At 42.8% G+C, this 17,396-nt stretch overlaps 1 protein-coding gene across 6 annotated transcripts in view; it reads right to left on the bottom strand.

The window, feature by feature from the left end:
* The window catches only part of Rapgef4 (Rap guanine nucleotide exchange factor (GEF) 4), a 276,260-nt gene that overhangs the window by 160,375 nt on the left and 98,489 nt on the right, over positions 1 to 17,396 (bottom strand). The window contains exon 1 of one of the 6 annotated variants that reach the window (XM_030251899.1): positions 4,459 to 6,236. The exons of the other annotated variants lie outside the window; for them this stretch is intronic. The gene's annotated coding sequence lies outside the window, so the exon portion shown is untranslated. Of the gene's footprint in view, positions 1 to 4,458; positions 6,237 to 17,396 lie in introns of those variants that run through there. 6 annotated transcript variants of the gene reach the window in all.

Here is a 17,396-nt window from a genome sequence, read left to right as displayed (position 1 = left end):
AATCTTAAATAAGTAAATAAATAAATAAAATAATAATTAATAAAAGAAAAGAAAAGGCAAAAGTTGCAGGAAATGGAAGAAATCAAGTGGCAAACAAAAGCACCAACAAGAACTCAGAACCAAAAAATGAAATAAAAGTACAGGGACATGACTAATCCAAAAGTAGGGAGAAGACTTGTATTATAGCTATAAGGGAGAAAGAAATCAGAGGGAAGAGGAGTGGTGGCCAGGGCTAAGAGGCCAAGAGACCAGTGTAGCCAAAATGGAACTTTGCAGAGAAGAGGCCATCTACTGAATATGAGGGGAGGTGTGTTTTGCCCAGAATTTGAGGCCTCATACAAAGGTCTGCACATAGGTGTTGAGAACAGGAGGTAATTGATAGTCTGGCTAATGAGTGGTTGAGATGATAAGCAATTGTGTCCAAACTGAACAGAGAAGGAAGTCAAGACCAGGGGAACCTGGCAGAGGTACCACCACAAAGGGTCCCTGAGGGATTCCTCAGGGTACTTAGCCATGCAGGCAGCTTCACACTCAAGAGACAACTTTGTTGTCTTTGAGTCTTAGGCACCCCCTGGTGGCGGCTCTGAGAACTAGTTGGTCCAATCCTCTCTCCAGACACACACTCTGTGTTCACTGTCCGTTATTAATTTCTCTTTAGATCATCCATCTCCTTCTCATTCGGTCTTTTAACTTGAGGTCTCTCCTCTCTTTTTTTGTTGCCCAGCTACCCCAGCTCTCTCTCTGTCTCTCTCTCTATCTCTCTCTCTCTCCCTCTCTCTCTCTCTCGCGCGCGCAATCCTTTACAAAACCAGTCTCAACCGTAATAAGCATGGAGAGTCATAGAACACACAGCTTGCAGGGAAGAAGGGCAAGGAAGCATCTCAGAGTTACAGGAAAGAGGCCCGCATTGTGAATGACTTACAAACTAATTTTGCAATTGTAACAAAACTAACATTTTAATTTCTAACCTTAGAAGCATTTTGCTATTAATTTTTTTTATTGCAAAGTATGTGATTTCTGCCTCCACATAGATTGAGTAGCCTTTTGAAGAAGTGGACTAGAGGTGTTTATGATATTGTCCAAGAGGACTTTTGGGCTACAACCTGTTTGCCTGCTAAGGGTATGGGACAATCCTGATGCTTGTCTAGAGTTCCTTAAAGGTCACAATAAGCATCCGAGGAATAATTCTTCATAGGTCAGAAAGAATGGCAAATGTCTCACAAGGTCAACCGCCATCTTTTGGCTCCCACTTCCTCTTGCAAACCAGGCTATTTTGGGATTTTTTTTCCCATTCCCCGTGCTCTAGTCCTTCCCAACCCTGACATTATTTGTATCGCTTCAGTGGCATTTTTTTTTTTAACTCAGGAAAACTTAAAAGTTCCAAGACTTCAGAACAGCCTTATTATTTGATATTGTGCATCTTGTCTGGGAAAAACTCCAAACACCGATTTGCCATTTTAAGCCATCCCTTTGCAATTCCCACTATCGTCAGCAACAGCCCTATATTATTGGCTTATTATTGATTCTCCCCCCACCTCCTTTCCCTTTACATAAGTCAACTAGAACATTCTAATCTCTTCTCTCATTAAGTTTTCTTGGTCCTCCCATTTGCTGAAGCCCAGTATTGTTTTAGCTTTTTGATTTTCAGAGAAAACACTTGCCTGCATAAATCACACTTGGCTCATTATCAAACCCAACATCTTGTCACTCCAAATTGTGACTCTTCACACTCTTGCTTCTTCACCCTTAAGTCACCCCATGGCCACACCGAGATCTCCTTGGTCCCTCCCTCTCAGCCCCCTCGCCATTTCCCCACAGCTTCTGTCCCAAGGCCCTGCTGCAGATCCAGTCAGCTCTCCCAGCACACTTGCTCTCCTGCCAGCCAAGCTCCTTGCTACCCTCCGTCTCCATGGTGAATCACACGCTCTTGTCTTGGGAGGGCAGGACACACCTCCCAGGCGAGGGTACCCAAGCACTGCTTCCTTAACTCCCCCAACAGTGAAAGATGAGCCTCAGTGTCTTCACTTCACAAACGAAGAAACTGGATTTCCTAGAGGTTCAGGCTCCTAGCTCTGGAATCCAGGGACAGAAAGTGACCTGCACTGTAATGGGTAAATGAAGTCCTCAAATGGCAAAGACTCCTTGTTCAATCTGTTTAGCATCAAGGAGCAACCTCAAGCCCAATGGTTTTTGAGAGGTGAGACTTGTAAGAGAGACGAATAAATGCAAGCATCTTCCTTCGCAGTTTCTAATCTAGTTACGGCGTTATAGGGAACATGGCAGATACACGGTGGCAAATAAAGCCTTGATGTATTGGAGAGGAGGGCTTGGAAGGAAAGCAAGCCCGGCTGCTCTCTCACCCTGGCTAGCATTGCTTGGTCATAGGATGCTTCTTAATATAAAACTCCCTCTTGTCTGACACTTCCTTCTGGCCCATTCCGCCCCCCCCCCCAAATCAGAACAATACACTGTTAGGGGGAAAGGCGTTGCAATTCCTGGGCTCCTTTCCAATTCTACAGCACTATTTACTTTTCCTAACGACAGGATAATTATTGCTGGATATTACTCTGGGATTTTTCCATATGTCCTTTAGTTTGGTATGCAACAATCCAAAGCTGCCTTTGAGTGTTTCCTGTTCACCTCACTCTACCACTTTGCCTTTGGTTTCCACTTTTATGATGACCCAAAACTTCACTTGCCTAATCAATACTTCACTGGGCCATGGCTGCTGGTGACTTCTCCGCTTTGACAAAGACTCCTTGGAAACAGCCTTTGTCACTTGCAGCCGGCACATTTTAAGCAAGTTCTTGCTATGTTCATCACTTTGGCAAGCAAGGACAAGTTCAAGGAAATTAGAGGCCAAACTTGACAGAGCATTGGGTACAGCTGCTGGCCCAGCTGTGCGGTGATTCTCAACGGGTCCATTACCTCTCGAACACAGCGACTCAGCACAGCTTCCCAAGTCCAGCACTCCTGTCCGCCTAATATATTTGGTAACAGCCATTATTTCAGAAATGAATGCATCCGTGTATTTATAGCAAATCACATGCCTCCTCTATCAACAATTAAAGAGATTAGGATTCTGCAGCTATGTTTCTCTAATTAGGACAAGATGGAAGATGTCGTCCATAGAATGCTGCAGTTTGGCCAAGGTTTCTTTCCTAACAAGAGTGCCATGCTTCATTTCAGCAGTCGGACATCCGGCTTCCTAGAGCCTCCTTCTTCCCTCGCTTGTGCGCGGGACTCTCTTCTCCCTCTGTCCCATGAAATTTTCAGGCAGGGGATCCCATTTCTGATTGGCCCTTCAAATTTCCCCTACTCCCTTCCAGCCAGCCACACGATGGGTTCAATGGGCTGTTTTAAGGCTTGTTTTGAAATGTCTTGTACACGGCATCACGGGGCCACTAATTTCAGTCGGTGACATTAGTTCCCCAGAGCCTTGGTGTATGTTACGTGCTCGCACTTAAACGGTCCTCCCCTCTGAACAAAAGCTTGATCTCAGTGTCTGGGCCATAAATTCCATCTCGCCTCTCTCCTGCTCTTGCATTATTTAAGCAATCTTCTCTGCGAGCTGGCTTGAGAATTTCCCTCACAGCAAGGATCTGCAGGCGCTGGAAGCTCTGCTCTAACGGGAATGTGGGCTCCGTGAGAGTCCCACCCATTCACGGTCTCGATAATAAAATATGATAATCTAATTTGGTAAAAATAAACTATGAAATCAGAGATTTGAGGCAAGAAACTTTAAAGATGCAATTCAGACTAGCAATCAATGTTCATTCAGCCATTCAGCCTTGCGCCGTCTCAGCTTTCTCCTTGTGCAGATGCTTAAGTGATGCTAAATTAAATAATTGACAAATTTTTAAAACTGCTGGAAATTACCATCTGTACTTAATTTTGGAATATAAAAAGGTCCACAGAAAACACCCTTTATGATTATTTTGTCTAATAACAGATATGAAACAATACAAACATCCCAGTCATAAAATAGAATGTGTTTCAAGCACTCTGGTTTATATATTCAAACACAGTTTTCAAAACAAAAGCTCACAGGGATACGTGAAATACTGTTATAAATACATTTTTTAAAAGTCTAGCAAAATAACTGAGTTATTAATTTAAAATGCACATTTATCCCTCTCACCTCCCACTTCCCTATAAAATATTTTTTAAAAAAAATCAAAACAATAAACAAACAAACAGAACAAATCTCACCCCCGGGCTTCCTATAGACAGTAATGATGAGCATTTCTTTCTCAGGTGCCGCTCCTGGATACACACTGAGCTAAACGGTCCTCTCCCTAGAACTTTATTAGGTGGTGATTGCATTTATGCAGAATTAAGTCTACTCCTACAAATAAACATGCTGGAGCTCCCAGGAAAAATAAAAAAACAGAGAAGAGAAATAAGCCCCTGGACGTGAACACACTGGTAAATACCGACAAACAAACTGACACTTACAACCAGACAGTTCTCCCAGGTCCAGCGCAGCGGTAGCCCTAACGGTACATCCTAGATTTTTTTAATCCATGTTCTGCTCGTCTCACTGATGGGACCATTCAGGCACACGGTCAAGTTGCAATCAGCTTCTCCCTTAGTGATGTATGAGAGCTAGACTGATTTATCTCGTCTTTCTACAGCACATTAGCACTAATGTCTGCGTATGCATCCTACCTTTCTTTAGCCGTTGGCCCGGCTTTATCATTGGTAATCTAAATTAAAGAGCCAGTGAACAGAGCAGGGTTGTTGTCCCCCACCCCTCCCTGTTTTCCATGAAACAATTGCCAGGCAGTCACTCCCAGACAAGAACCCCACTGTTTATTCTGTCAAACCTCTCCTGGATACCATTGAGACTGGAAGTCTGAGTGGCCAGGGGACAGGCCAATGAGGCTCTGGTGGTTCAAAGGTAAATTTACAATTTATGTTCTCCAACAGCAGATGGCCCCAGGAAATCCTAGAGAGAGCTGTCAGCTATGAGTGTTTCAGCTCAGAATTAAAAAAAAAAACAAAAACAAAAAAAAAACCCAATACTATCCACTGAGACAGCAATCAGATGTTCCTCCGACTGTCCTGAGTGAGTTCCAGCTTCAGGGTTTCAGAAAAATCTCTTCCTTTCTCCGTCAATATCCGGTTTACAAGTATAACCTCAAGTGTTTATCTTGATAAGAAATTTGAGCAAGGCTGAAGATCCTATCATCAAATGAATGATTAACCTTGTTGTAACCTGCTGTCAGCAAGCAGCCGACGGAGGAGCCGATGACAGGGCTTAAACCTTAGGCTGCTTGGGCTTCTCTTACAGATGCCTGTAATGCTTTCTTGGTCTCTCCAAATATTTGGGAAACAGAAACATATCAGAGTATGTTTTTCATGCAAAAGTTTTTGATCTCTTTAACATGTTGCTGTCCCAGCGGGTATCTCAAAGCCTTTAAGACCAGATCCACAATGATTATTGAAAGAACAGAAGGCCTTTATTCTTCTTTTAGGCAGCAAGACTACAGAACAGCTGCGAGCAATAGGATTTAGTAGAGACTAACTACAGACGCAACGTCTCTATTTTGGAGAAAACATGTTTGTTTTCATCATTTTTAAACAAGTTTTTGCATTCTTAATTTTGAGTTTTAAAATAAAGAAATTATAGGGTTGGAGAGTTGGATGGCTCAGCAGTTAAGATCACTTCCAGAAGAACCAGGTTCAATTCCCGGCACCTACACAGCAGCTCACCATCATCTGTAACTTCAGTCCCAGAGGATCTCAGATCCTCCCCGAAGCCTCTGTGGGCACCAGGCAGGCAATGTGGTGGAAAGACACAAATGCAGGCAAAACATCCACACACATAAAGCAAAAAACAATTGTTTAAATTAACAAACTGTAACATACCCATTCCTCTGAAAGCATAAAACATAGGCCTACCATTTCTGTTAAGATTTATCTGAGTTTTAATCATGAGGATGGGATGCATCTATGTGCATGTACTGAAGGTGGCCAGAGTCATCCGATTCCCTGGAACTGGGGTTACAGGCAGTCGGGAGCAACTTGCTGTGAGGTGCTGGGAACCGAGCTTGGGTCCTCTGGAAGAGCAGTACATGATCTTAACCACTGAGCCATCTCACTGGTCCCCAAACTTGTTATTTTTCTATAGATAGCTTTATCATATTCTCCAAGTCTCTACTCCTTAGCATTTACATTACCTGTGAATTTACTTCCCTCCCTCCCTCTTTGGGGAAAAATTTGGAAATTGAACCAAGAGCCAAGTGTATGTTGTAATTTTTTTAATAATAAACAAATGTCTTATTCACACCTCAAAAAAGTAAAAAAAAAAAAAAAAAAAAAGGCAGGGAGGGAGGGCCAGTCTCACAAATAAATACCACTATAAAAATTTCATCTCAAAGTTTCTGCTTCTCAACTTTCACTACAAATTCATATTAGTTTAAGTAAGACTTGGGTGGACTTCTTCAGGACTATCTAGGCTTGGGTTAAACTTTGGGAAATGTGTATTGTCTTCTACATTCTAGAACAGATTTACTCTGCACGGTGCCACAACCAACCAGAGACATTATCTTTAAAAATCTGGTCCAGGTCTGTTACTCAGCAGCTTGGGCTCTGTAGCTTCCTGATGCTCTTAGGATGGACGCCAGAATCCTTCTCACAGTTCCAAGTACTCCATCTTCTTTCTCTGAGAAGATAAGCCCATCTTCTCAGAGCTGCCTGGCTGTGATTTGGAGCCATCAGTCCATCAAGTACTGAGCTCCTGATCGATACCTGCTTTTTACCCCTGTGTGTGGAGTAACCCAGCACTAGCCTGGGATACAGAGAGAACAGCAGAGGGTTTTCTCCACTACCCAAGTCAGCTATGCTGAAATCTAGGGAGGAAGCCTGACTCTGAAAAGGCAAAGTAAAGATAAAACATGTGGGGGTGTGTCCTAGGGGGAAATTAATCTTTTGATGAACTTTGGGCAGAGGAGAAAGGGGGAGTCACAGATAAGAGCGGAAACAAGTATTGCCCAAGCTGGTCTTAAGACTGCTTTGAAGATCTATGACTTATGCCTACTAACAGGCATTTATCCCAGAGCCACTGTGTGGAGTTTAGTCAATAACTCACACATACCCCATTCTGTCAAAATTTCTTTCTTCCAAAAGCTATCTTTATTGAAATCATTAAACTACATGGTGGAGCTGGAAAGATGGCTCAGAGGTTAAGGACACTTGTTCTTTCAGAGGACCTGGGTTCGCATTCATTCACAATTCCAGTTCCAGGGAATCTGACAATCTAACCTCTTCTGAGCTCTGTGAAAACTATACATACATGTGATACACATACGACATACATACATACATACATACATACATACATACATACATACCACTCATAAACATAAAGGAAAAGAAATAAATCATAGGTGGATAGATAGATAGATAGATAGATAGATAGATAGATAGATAGATAGATAGGCAAACTTTATCAGTTCCAAGACACATTTAGAAGCCCAACATCACAAGACCATAAAATTGGAATTTCACAAAACCAAAGGCCTCCCTTGCAAAGCAGCACGACGCTTAACTGCAACTTTAGATAAACTTCTGTATAACTGTTGTAAAAATGTTTGAAGACATCTAAAGTAATAAATAATACTAAGTAATGAGACCTTGGCATGCACAGTGTAGAAAGGACTGTCACCAGAAGGTCCCACAAGGCCTAGGACATCTCCCATACTTCTTCCCCTTATCCTGAAGTGTCAAAACCCTGAGAGCCTCTCTAAGACTCTGGAACCAGAGAACAGTATGCATGTGCACATGTGTGTATGTGTGCACTCACAGGCATGCATATAAATGATACATTGTAAATTTGCTACAAAGGGTTATAGTATAGCTCTTCTGGTCTTGAATATATCTCCTACGAGAGCAGCCATCCTTGTGGGGACAAGCGATAGACTCTAGATAGAATGACAACAGCCAGATGACTGAACGCTCAGGACAGCAACCCAGGACAGAGGCAGACACTAAATGGCGACAGGTTGACCCATTCCTTCAGCCCTTGCGCAGAGAGCTGCCCCAGTTAGTGGCTCAGCGACGTGCTCAGAGAGAACCCGCAGGCTTATTGCCAAGTTATCAAGAACATGACAGTAGTTAGAAAGTGAGAGAGGAAATCCCACAGAGAAGACAAACAGACACGCGGGGGGGAAAAAACCGAAGGTCTGAACAAATTCTGACTGAACACAGCACCACGCATGCACAGAGCGGGCTCCAGGCAGCTTAGCTAAGGCAAAGGCACTTTTCATGCTAACTCTCTGTCAGAGGAAAAGCAAAATTAGAATTTTAGTTCCTGCCCATTAAAAAAAAATAGAAAACTAGTATCATTTAAAGTTTGTGATGAAATCCCAGATCTCTGTGAGCTCTCATTCACAATATCCATGCTATAGTATAAAATCGTTAGGCCAACAGGAAAATATAGGCAGCTTCAACTGGAAAAGGTAACCCCTAGCCAGCAGATAGCCTGATATAATGCAGATATTAAGCTGAGCAGCTGTGGCATATAAAGCAGCTGTTATAGACGCAGCTGGAGGGTGGCTCAGTGGGAAAGGGCACTGGCCGCTCTTCCAGAGGACCTGCATTTGGTTTCCAGCACTCCATGGTGGCTCACAATCATCTGTGTCTCCAGTTCTTAGGGATCTGATGCCCTCTTCTGGCCTCCACGGGTACCAGGTATGTAGACATGCATGCAGGCAAAACATTCAGACTCACAAAATAAATTTTAAAAACCTAAATAGAACTTGTGGAATTCTTGGTGGTGCCCTTCCCATCTGTAAGACAACTGCCAATCAGCTGTAAGGAACGCAGTTAGCTAACAGGCTTCCGGCTGTGGTGCCTTTAGAGCCTAATTGTAAGTGGATGGATGTTCTCTGTCCTTCAAAGCTGGCCAGTGGCTGAGCTGACAGGAACAAGCAAGCTTGCCCAGTGGCCACCTCTACACCTATGCCCTCCACCAGGGCTTCAGAGCGGTTCTCAGCCCAGCTGTACTGTCTGAGGCCTCCTCCTATGGTCATTTTCCTCCTCTCTGCCCTCCTTGCACTGTGGCAGGCTTCTGTCCCAGCCCTCATTATCTTCTGTGGTGCCAAGTGAATCTCTCATGTACACACCACCCTACACCCCCTCCCAACTACTTCCTGGGGAGCCTAACCAATGTAAAATTCTAAAACAACAACAAAATAGCAAAAAACATAAATTAACCCAAAATAAGACACAAAGGGAAAACAAAGAAATGAAAAGTGCATGGGGCAGAGGGGAGGGGCTGAGGGAGGGGTTGGGAGAGGGGGCTGGGGGAGAGGCTGGGGGAGGGGATAAAACCAAATGGGAACGTCTTCCCTCTGGGCTCAGGGAACTATACATGGAAGATAGGGAGGACGAATTCCAAGAGCCAGGGGTGGGGGATGGTTTAAAGAAACAGCGGTTCCTGGACACAACAAGGGAGATGCACGTGTGAACTCAGAGATTATGACAGCGTACACAAGGCCTGCACAGGCTCAAGGCAGACAAAATCCTAGTTTAAAACAGGGAAGATGGGCATGAAGCCCCATTCCTAACCAAGGAACCGTTAGAATTGGATTGATGCCGGCTAAGGCAAAGTCAGTTTTCTTCAGTAGAGTGATATTTGGAGTGATACCAATCTCAAGGGCAGGTCCCACACCCAGGAGCAGTCTGCAAACACAAAGGGTTCTCTGTTGGTTTGTTTTGCTTTGTGAGAAAGAAAGAGGGTATGGGATCCATGCAGTTGGATAGATAGGGAGGGTGCGGAGGACCTAGGAGGAGATTGTGGAATAGAATAAATATGATCAAAATATATCTCATAAAACTCTCAAAGAATAAATAAAAATAATTTTTAAATGGAGAGTGGTACTTTTAACTCCAGTGATCGGAAGGCAGAGGTGGGCAGATCCCTAGGACCTGCTGGCCAACCAAGCTAGTCAAACCCAATCAAACCCAAGAACAGTGAGAGACCTTATTTAAAAAACAAAAAAACAAAACAAAAAAAAAAGCCGTGCGGTGGTGGTACACGCCTTTAATCCCGGCATTTGGGAGGCAGAGGCAGGCGGATTTCTGAGTTCAAGGCCAGCCTAGTATACAAAATGAGTTCCAAGACAGCAAGGGCTACACAGAGAAATCATGTCTCGAAAGAAAAAACAAAAAACAAACAAACAAACAAACAAACAAACAAACAGGGTGGGTAGCTCCGCACACATATAATGTAACACACACAAACACCAAATAAATAAAAAAACAGAACTTTTCAAAAATGGGAAGGAGACAGAATCTATGATCTCCATACTTGCTAAATACAAAACTTCAAGTTTAGTAATTAAGGCTTGAAAACTACATACCATGAAAGAGAAATCATAAGAAAGATGCTGAGAGATGGCTCAGTGGTTAAGAGCACTGACTGGTCTTCAGAAGGTCCTGAGTTCAAATCCCAGCAACCACATGATGGCTCACAACCATCTGTAATGAAATCTGATGCCCTCTTCTGGTGCTGTCTGAAGACAGCTACAGTGTACTTACATATAATAAATAAATAAATTTTTAAAAAAGAAAGAAAGAAAGAAGAAAGAGAAAGAAAGAGAAAAAGAAAGAGAGAGAGAGAAAAAGAGAAAGCAAGCAAGCTGCTGTGGGCTGGGAAGATGGGCTGGTGGATAATGGGACTCATCATATGAATGTGAGGCCCTGAGTTCAAATCCCCAGAACCCACATGAAAGCCAGAGGCACTGAGCAAATGTCTGTAACCTCAGTGTTCCTGAAAGAAAGTGGGAGACAGGACACTCCCTAGAAGCTGGCAGGCCACCTAGCCTGGCATTTGCATTGGAAAAGCAACATGGAGACCCTCTCTCCACAAAATGGAAGCTGTCCTCTGACCTCCATATGTGTGTTGTGGCACATACACACCCACATGAAGACATGCGCGCACACACATACACACACATACAAACACGTGTGTGTGCTCCTATCCTCACAAGAAGGTTGCTATGGCTATATTGACATCATATGCATTGCACTGCAAGGCAGAACATAATCAGACATAAAGAGAGTATTTGATAGAAACAATAGAAGCTATTCATCTGCAAGAACTAAAAATAAAGTCCATATGTGCCTAAAATAGAATGCTACAAAGCAAACTGCTACAGAATTTATTATTAAATAGGCAGATTCACAACACTGGTTGGTGATTTTAATATTCTTTTCTCAATAACTGACAGAACATGGCAAAGAACATCACTGGGACTCGTGCTAGGGTTCATACCCAGAACCACAAGAAAAAAAAATCAGTAAGCGCATAAAACCACTACCTAAACACCACTATCAAGGGCACTGACCTGACTAACATCCTCAGAAAACTGCACCTGATACCTGCAGGGCACTTTCTTCTCAAGTGTGCATGGTACAACAACCAGGACAGCCGCAAGACATGCTACAGAAAGTCTCTGTGAACATTTAAAGGCTGAAATATTACAAAATATGTTTGGGTAATAATTTATTTAAATCAATAGCAACAAGATACTCAGAAAACTCAAAATATTTGGAAATAACACATATCTAAGGAACTCATAAAGAAAAGAAGAACTTATAGCCAATGAAAGGGACCACAGAGGAAATATGGGATGCTCTGAATGACAAGGAGAACACACAGAGGTGCAGTGTGGGGACACAAGTAAAGCCCAGCTCAGGGAAGTGAGTAGCTTGAAGTCCTTCCGGTATAAGAGAAGAAAGGTCTACAGGCCAGAACTCCATTTCCCATCTTTATGAACAAAAACAGGGCAACTGTTTATAAATCCAGTGTAAGTTGAAGGAAGGAATTTTTTCTTAAGAGCAGAAATCAATGAAACGGAAAAACAATAGAAAAAAATTAATGAAACCCCAAATTGGTCCTTTGAAAGAAATCAATAAATTTCTAACCACACTCATCAAGAAAAATCTAAAATGAAAGAAGCATAAATTGCCAGTATAAAAAATGAGGGATCTCTTTAGAAATCCTACTACATTGAAGTAATAAGTAAACAAGCAATTTTACGTCAATAAAATCTAAGACTTACTATAAAATAAGCAAATTACTTGAAAGAGTACAATTTCCTGAAACTGACATATGAAGCAATTGAAAACCTTACACAGTTCCATCTCTATTTATAAACTGAATATGTTCTCAAAATCCTTCCCATAAGGAAAACTCTAGGACAAAAGGCTTCATAGTGAGTTCAGCCAAACATTGAAAGGCAATAATAACACTTAAATCTTATACGACTTTATCAGAAAAAGTAGCAAGATGGAATTCCCTTGACCTATGTTGAGGCTATGGTAAACCCAACACCAAAATTTGAAAAAAATACTTTATGAAAAGAGACTTGGAGATCAGTGTCAATTAACACAGGCCTAACTCTCCTTAACAAATATTAGCAAGTCTAAGGTGGCTATGTATAACAAGGAAAATCAGTATTTTGCACAAATATTAAGTTTACTTTAAAAATGTAAGACTACAACACGTCATCAATAATAATAAAATGTGATAAATAATAAAAAATAAAATTGCAAAATAAAAGTATTTTGTAATCTTAGTGACTTCATGAAAAAAAAATCTCTCAGCAAATAAGACATAGAAGATATCCTTAGTCTATACTTGAAATCATATTTAATGGTGAAGTGCTAAAGTTCCTCTAAAATCGATGACAGGAAAAGAATGTGGGCCCCTAATGTAGTTACCTTAACCAGTGTAATAATGCAGGAAAAATTAAATAAAAGGCATGAAGTCAGAGAAGTGAGAGTCCCATTATATGCAGATGCTATTGACTGTTCAAATGGACAAGTCATGTTATCTCATGGGACAATATTTATTTTCTATATCTGTTATAATGGGTTATATGACTTTGAACTGAATCATGCCTCCAGACTATGCCGGACGCACAGTGATCATTATGCTAAAAATACATATAAGTACGCAGTATGAGAAATATACGTATTAGCCTACTGACAATATACATTCATTTACCAAAGCACTTAGCAAAGGCTATCTTAAAACATGAGGTTATCTTTGCTCTGGGGCCCAGCTATGACAAAGTTAACACTGTGATGTTTACAGACCCATTAGTGCTCAGAGACGTCCCAAAGTCAGAAAAGTGACATGTGTTCCAAAGTGAGGCTGTAACAGCTCTACTGCTTTTATGCATCCTGTCTATATGGCCACACAAGCTTCCTGGGGTTGTTCTATCGAGCATATACCTTCCTGTGGTTTACACAGAATAGTGCAGAACAGCCATGAAGGAAGTTAAGGAGAACACAAGCAGTAGTATTCCATCTTAATGCCCTTTTGGAAAACCTGTATTGACATCTACATAGAGACCTTTCTGGGAATGTACAAATACAAGCATCAGTGGTGGACAGCTGGGAGTGGTGGGAGTGGGGAGAACATTTTTATAATGTAGCTTCGGCATATTGTTTGAACTTTCAATATTTATGAATGCTTTTACTTTAGAACTAAAAATAAAATTGAGAAGCCTCTTGGTAATGTAAAATGCTACCAACATTTAAAAGCCACCGTGTTTAGTCTTTTTCTCCTTTGAGCCCACTAAGATTAAAGGATTCTTGTTCTCTCCTCTATGTTTTGCTTTAAACATCAAGATCACAACCCTGGTGCTTTTAGTGCTAAAATCCTTCCCAGCTTCCCTTGAACCAAGTACAGCAATGGGGTGAGTACACAGGGCAGGGCAGGTCACAAGCTCATTCTACTGATGTTCTACTGACTCACAGAACTAAGAGCACTGGGGAGTTGAGGGTTGACTCCCAGTAAGACTGTCTGGTTAGCCAGAATCTATGCCTTCTGACGGCATATGACTCCAGTAACTGGTCTTCCCACCCCCACGGATGTTTAGAGACCCTGTAAAACTATACAGACCACAAGCCGTATAGATCTATGCCATCTAGACCACAAAGCTGTAGTTAGAAAGACTTTCAATACATGGAATCCATCTGCCAACCACTTTGCAGGCAACAAAACGGAAATTCAGAGAACCAAGCAACTTGCCCAGAGTTACATCTGTGAGCCAATCAGGTCTTCTGAACCTTAGGAGAGGACTGACAAGGGACCAGAGGACACGCCCTGCACAGAAGAAGGCACTCTCATCAAGAAGAGTACCTTCTTGAACACAGGCTGCTTTAGGTGGCAGACTTAACAAGGAGCTGGGGGGGGGGGAGCAGTTTCCTGCCATAAGCATAGGTCCAGAGGTTGTCCTCAAAAAGCAACCCTGCCATTCCTTCACCTCATTACTCTGTTCTGGAAAATGCATGTACACTTTTCCATGATTGGTCCCTTAGACTAAAAGACAGAGCGTATGAGACCCATCTTTCTGACACATGACACAGAGCCAACTCGGGAGTGTAACTAATACTAATGTGGGCTTCTTGGGGTGTTTTCCCCAGTTTCACTGCAGGCAGAAGAAATGCTGGAGCTGTCTAACCTGGTGTGATGATTTCTGTCATCCTCATCACCTTCATCCTCATCATCCTCATCATCACTATTCATAGTCAGAAGCTATGAACCAGCTTCTAGAGTTTAAGGGAAACCAATGATAAGATGCTGAATTGCTTAGACATCAGTAAATCAGAGCCTATGCCGTGCCAACCAGCAGTTTTCTAGAGCCTGAGTACACCTCTCACTCCCCTCTGCTAAGGAAAGGGGCGTGCCTGGAGAATACTCAAACTAGCATCCCTCAGGACATGAGCTAGAATTCATAAATAAAGCCTAAAATAGTAGATATAAAATATAGAGTCAGTCTTATCCGCTTCTGCATAAGAGTGCCTAAAGTCCTCCCTCATAGATGGTTGTTTGTTGGGACTGGCTAATGGGCACCCTACACTCAGAATAATAAAATGGCTACCATCTGTCAAAATCACTTTTTTTTTCACTAATTCAGGCAAGTTTTCCAGCTATTTGTACGTTCCCCTGATGCGTTAGACGTGAACAGCCACACAGCCTCGAGTGTGTAGGCTGACATCTTGAGCACTGAAGAGACCTTGTGACTATAAAATCTTCAGAGTTTCTAGGGGATCCATTCTGGCCGGACCCAAATGCTGCTCACAGGGACTACGTGGCCACCCTTTCCCCCAGACACATCATAACTAATGATTTTAACTTTGATCTACAAGAACTCAGTAAGCGGAATGATGAAGATCTTCCAGCTGAACAAACAGACCAGGGCGGACCCCTTACCATCTGCCCTGACTCCACCCCAGCGTTTCATCAAAGTGGTGTCGTTCAAAATATGCAAATGGCGTAGTAATACTTTAAAAACAAATGAATTATGTGGGCAATTTACCCAAGGTAATTAAGAATGCTAAATCAAACAAATTATCATCTTAAATGGCAAGTAAGTTTTAATTAAACTTGATTTCTTCACTAAAAATGAAACCACCAACTCAACAGAAGGAAGCTCATGTGGATAAAAAGTGGCATGCATGTTAAAGGGGAAGTGTCGTGACTTTTGATTCACACAAATAGGACTGGTTCTTAGCTTTCTACAACGACGCCAGCTCAGACAGCAGCGCCATGCATGGCTTCCAACTGATTGACTGTATCTGAGCTGCCTCAGGTGTAAGCTCATTTTGAACAGTAAAGAGACTCTTCAATCATAGAATCAACTCAAACACAGGATAATGTCTTTCCAATGAACGGTTAGAAGTATTTGTCTATCATTAAGAAGGGCATCTCAGCCTGGTCTACATAATGAGTTCCAGGACAGCCAGAGCTATATGGGGAGACCCTGTCTTGAAGAAGAAAAAAGGAAAAAAAAAGAGAGAGAGGAAAGAAGGAAGGAAGGAAAGAAGGAAGGAAGGAAAGAAGGAAGGAAAGGAAGGGAGGAAGGAAGGAAGGAAGGAAGGAAGGAAGGAAGGAAGGAAGGAAGGAAGGAAGGAAGGAAGGGCATCTCAAAGGTCACAGCCCACCCCAGTGATAGTTCTTCATTAAGGGTGGGGACCATGAACCCACAGTAGACTCATCATAGTAGTATGATGGCTATCATCTACACCATCAAGTCATATGATAGACCCAACCAGTCAACAGCCATGAAAATAAACCCATGATGAATCTCCCTGGTCATCCAAAATGGACAGAGCTAACACACGAAGCTACTAAAGAAGATTATACATCTATATTTCTATAGAGAATAATATAGCCTTAAGCATAGTGATAGTTTGCTTTTAAAGCTTCAAGTGATATCTACGACCAGATGTGTTCACATCTGCTCTCTTCTTAGGATTTGGTCCCAGTGGTGTAAGAAGATTCTCACCTGACCCCAGCCAGCAGCCAAGCAACCAAGAAAGCCCCCAAGAGCCGCCTGCTTTCTTCTCCGCATGAAGCACCTTGTCTGGTTCAACCTCCTGGGTCTTTCTACTCCACCTTCAGCCCAGGATACACAGGATGTGTGTGCTCTCCCCTCCACACTTGGCTTTCTGGTCAGGCAAGATGGCCCAGGGCAGGAGTCTAGGAGGAGTTGATGGCATGAAGCAGGGTGGTGGCAAAACTGAACAGGGAGGGGCCTGTGCCCAGGCTAGAGAAGCCATTCTGTCACCACTCCTGGCATCTGGGCCTAGTCACCTACCCACAGGAGCTCGTTTTCAAGCTCTTTCCCTAAATAGTCTGGCCTCAGAGTAACCCTAGGAACACAATTAAGATGCTAATGACAGCACTGAGGAGCTGTGTGGAGGCTGTGTACTGAGGAGGAGAGAGGACCTGAAGCCACTGACTCTCCTTTAGTCCTGTCTCACTGTGGAGAAGCCACACAATGACAACTCTGAGGAGGGCAAGAATGAGCTCTTCTGGGCACTTGAGACAGGGAGGGCACAGCGCGTCTCCACTTCCCTTTGCTCTTGATTGTTCCCAGACTGAGATGCGTCCAGGCATTCTCTCATCAAGTTGCCATAGGCTTTTCATACCTCATGACAGGCTCGGCAGAGAGACACCATTCTGCTGCACCATCACCACCATCACCACCATCACCATCATCACCACCATCACCATCATCATCACCATCACCACCCCCATCGCTCATATTCCCAAGAAAGCAAAACTAGGCAAAACAAGAGAGCAACTCTGGGATCAAATGGGAGCACTTGGGAGGAGCACAGAGCCTACCTGGAGTGGCATGGGCAAGGGAGGGGACACATACAGCTGTTTATGGTCAAACACAAGTCCCATGTATGTCCCATGTGTCTGCTTCTTTGATCCAACAAAAGAATTACATATTCATGAAGAGGGATTTTTCCTCCCATGTAAGAGTAAAAATTTTAAGAGTATAGGCCCATCTCTGCTAGCGCTGCCAGCTCTGCCCCGGGCTGTGCAGGCTCAACAAGTGTTTACTAAATACAAATTT

This window comes from Mus musculus, chromosome 2, assembly GCF_000001635.26.
Source record: "Mus musculus strain C57BL/6J chromosome 2, GRCm38.p6 C57BL/6J".
NCBI lineage: Eukaryota > Metazoa > Chordata > Mammalia > Rodentia > Muridae > Mus > Mus musculus.
The sequence above is the reverse complement of the archived record's forward strand: the minus strand, read 5'-3'. Positions and strand labels throughout refer to the sequence as shown.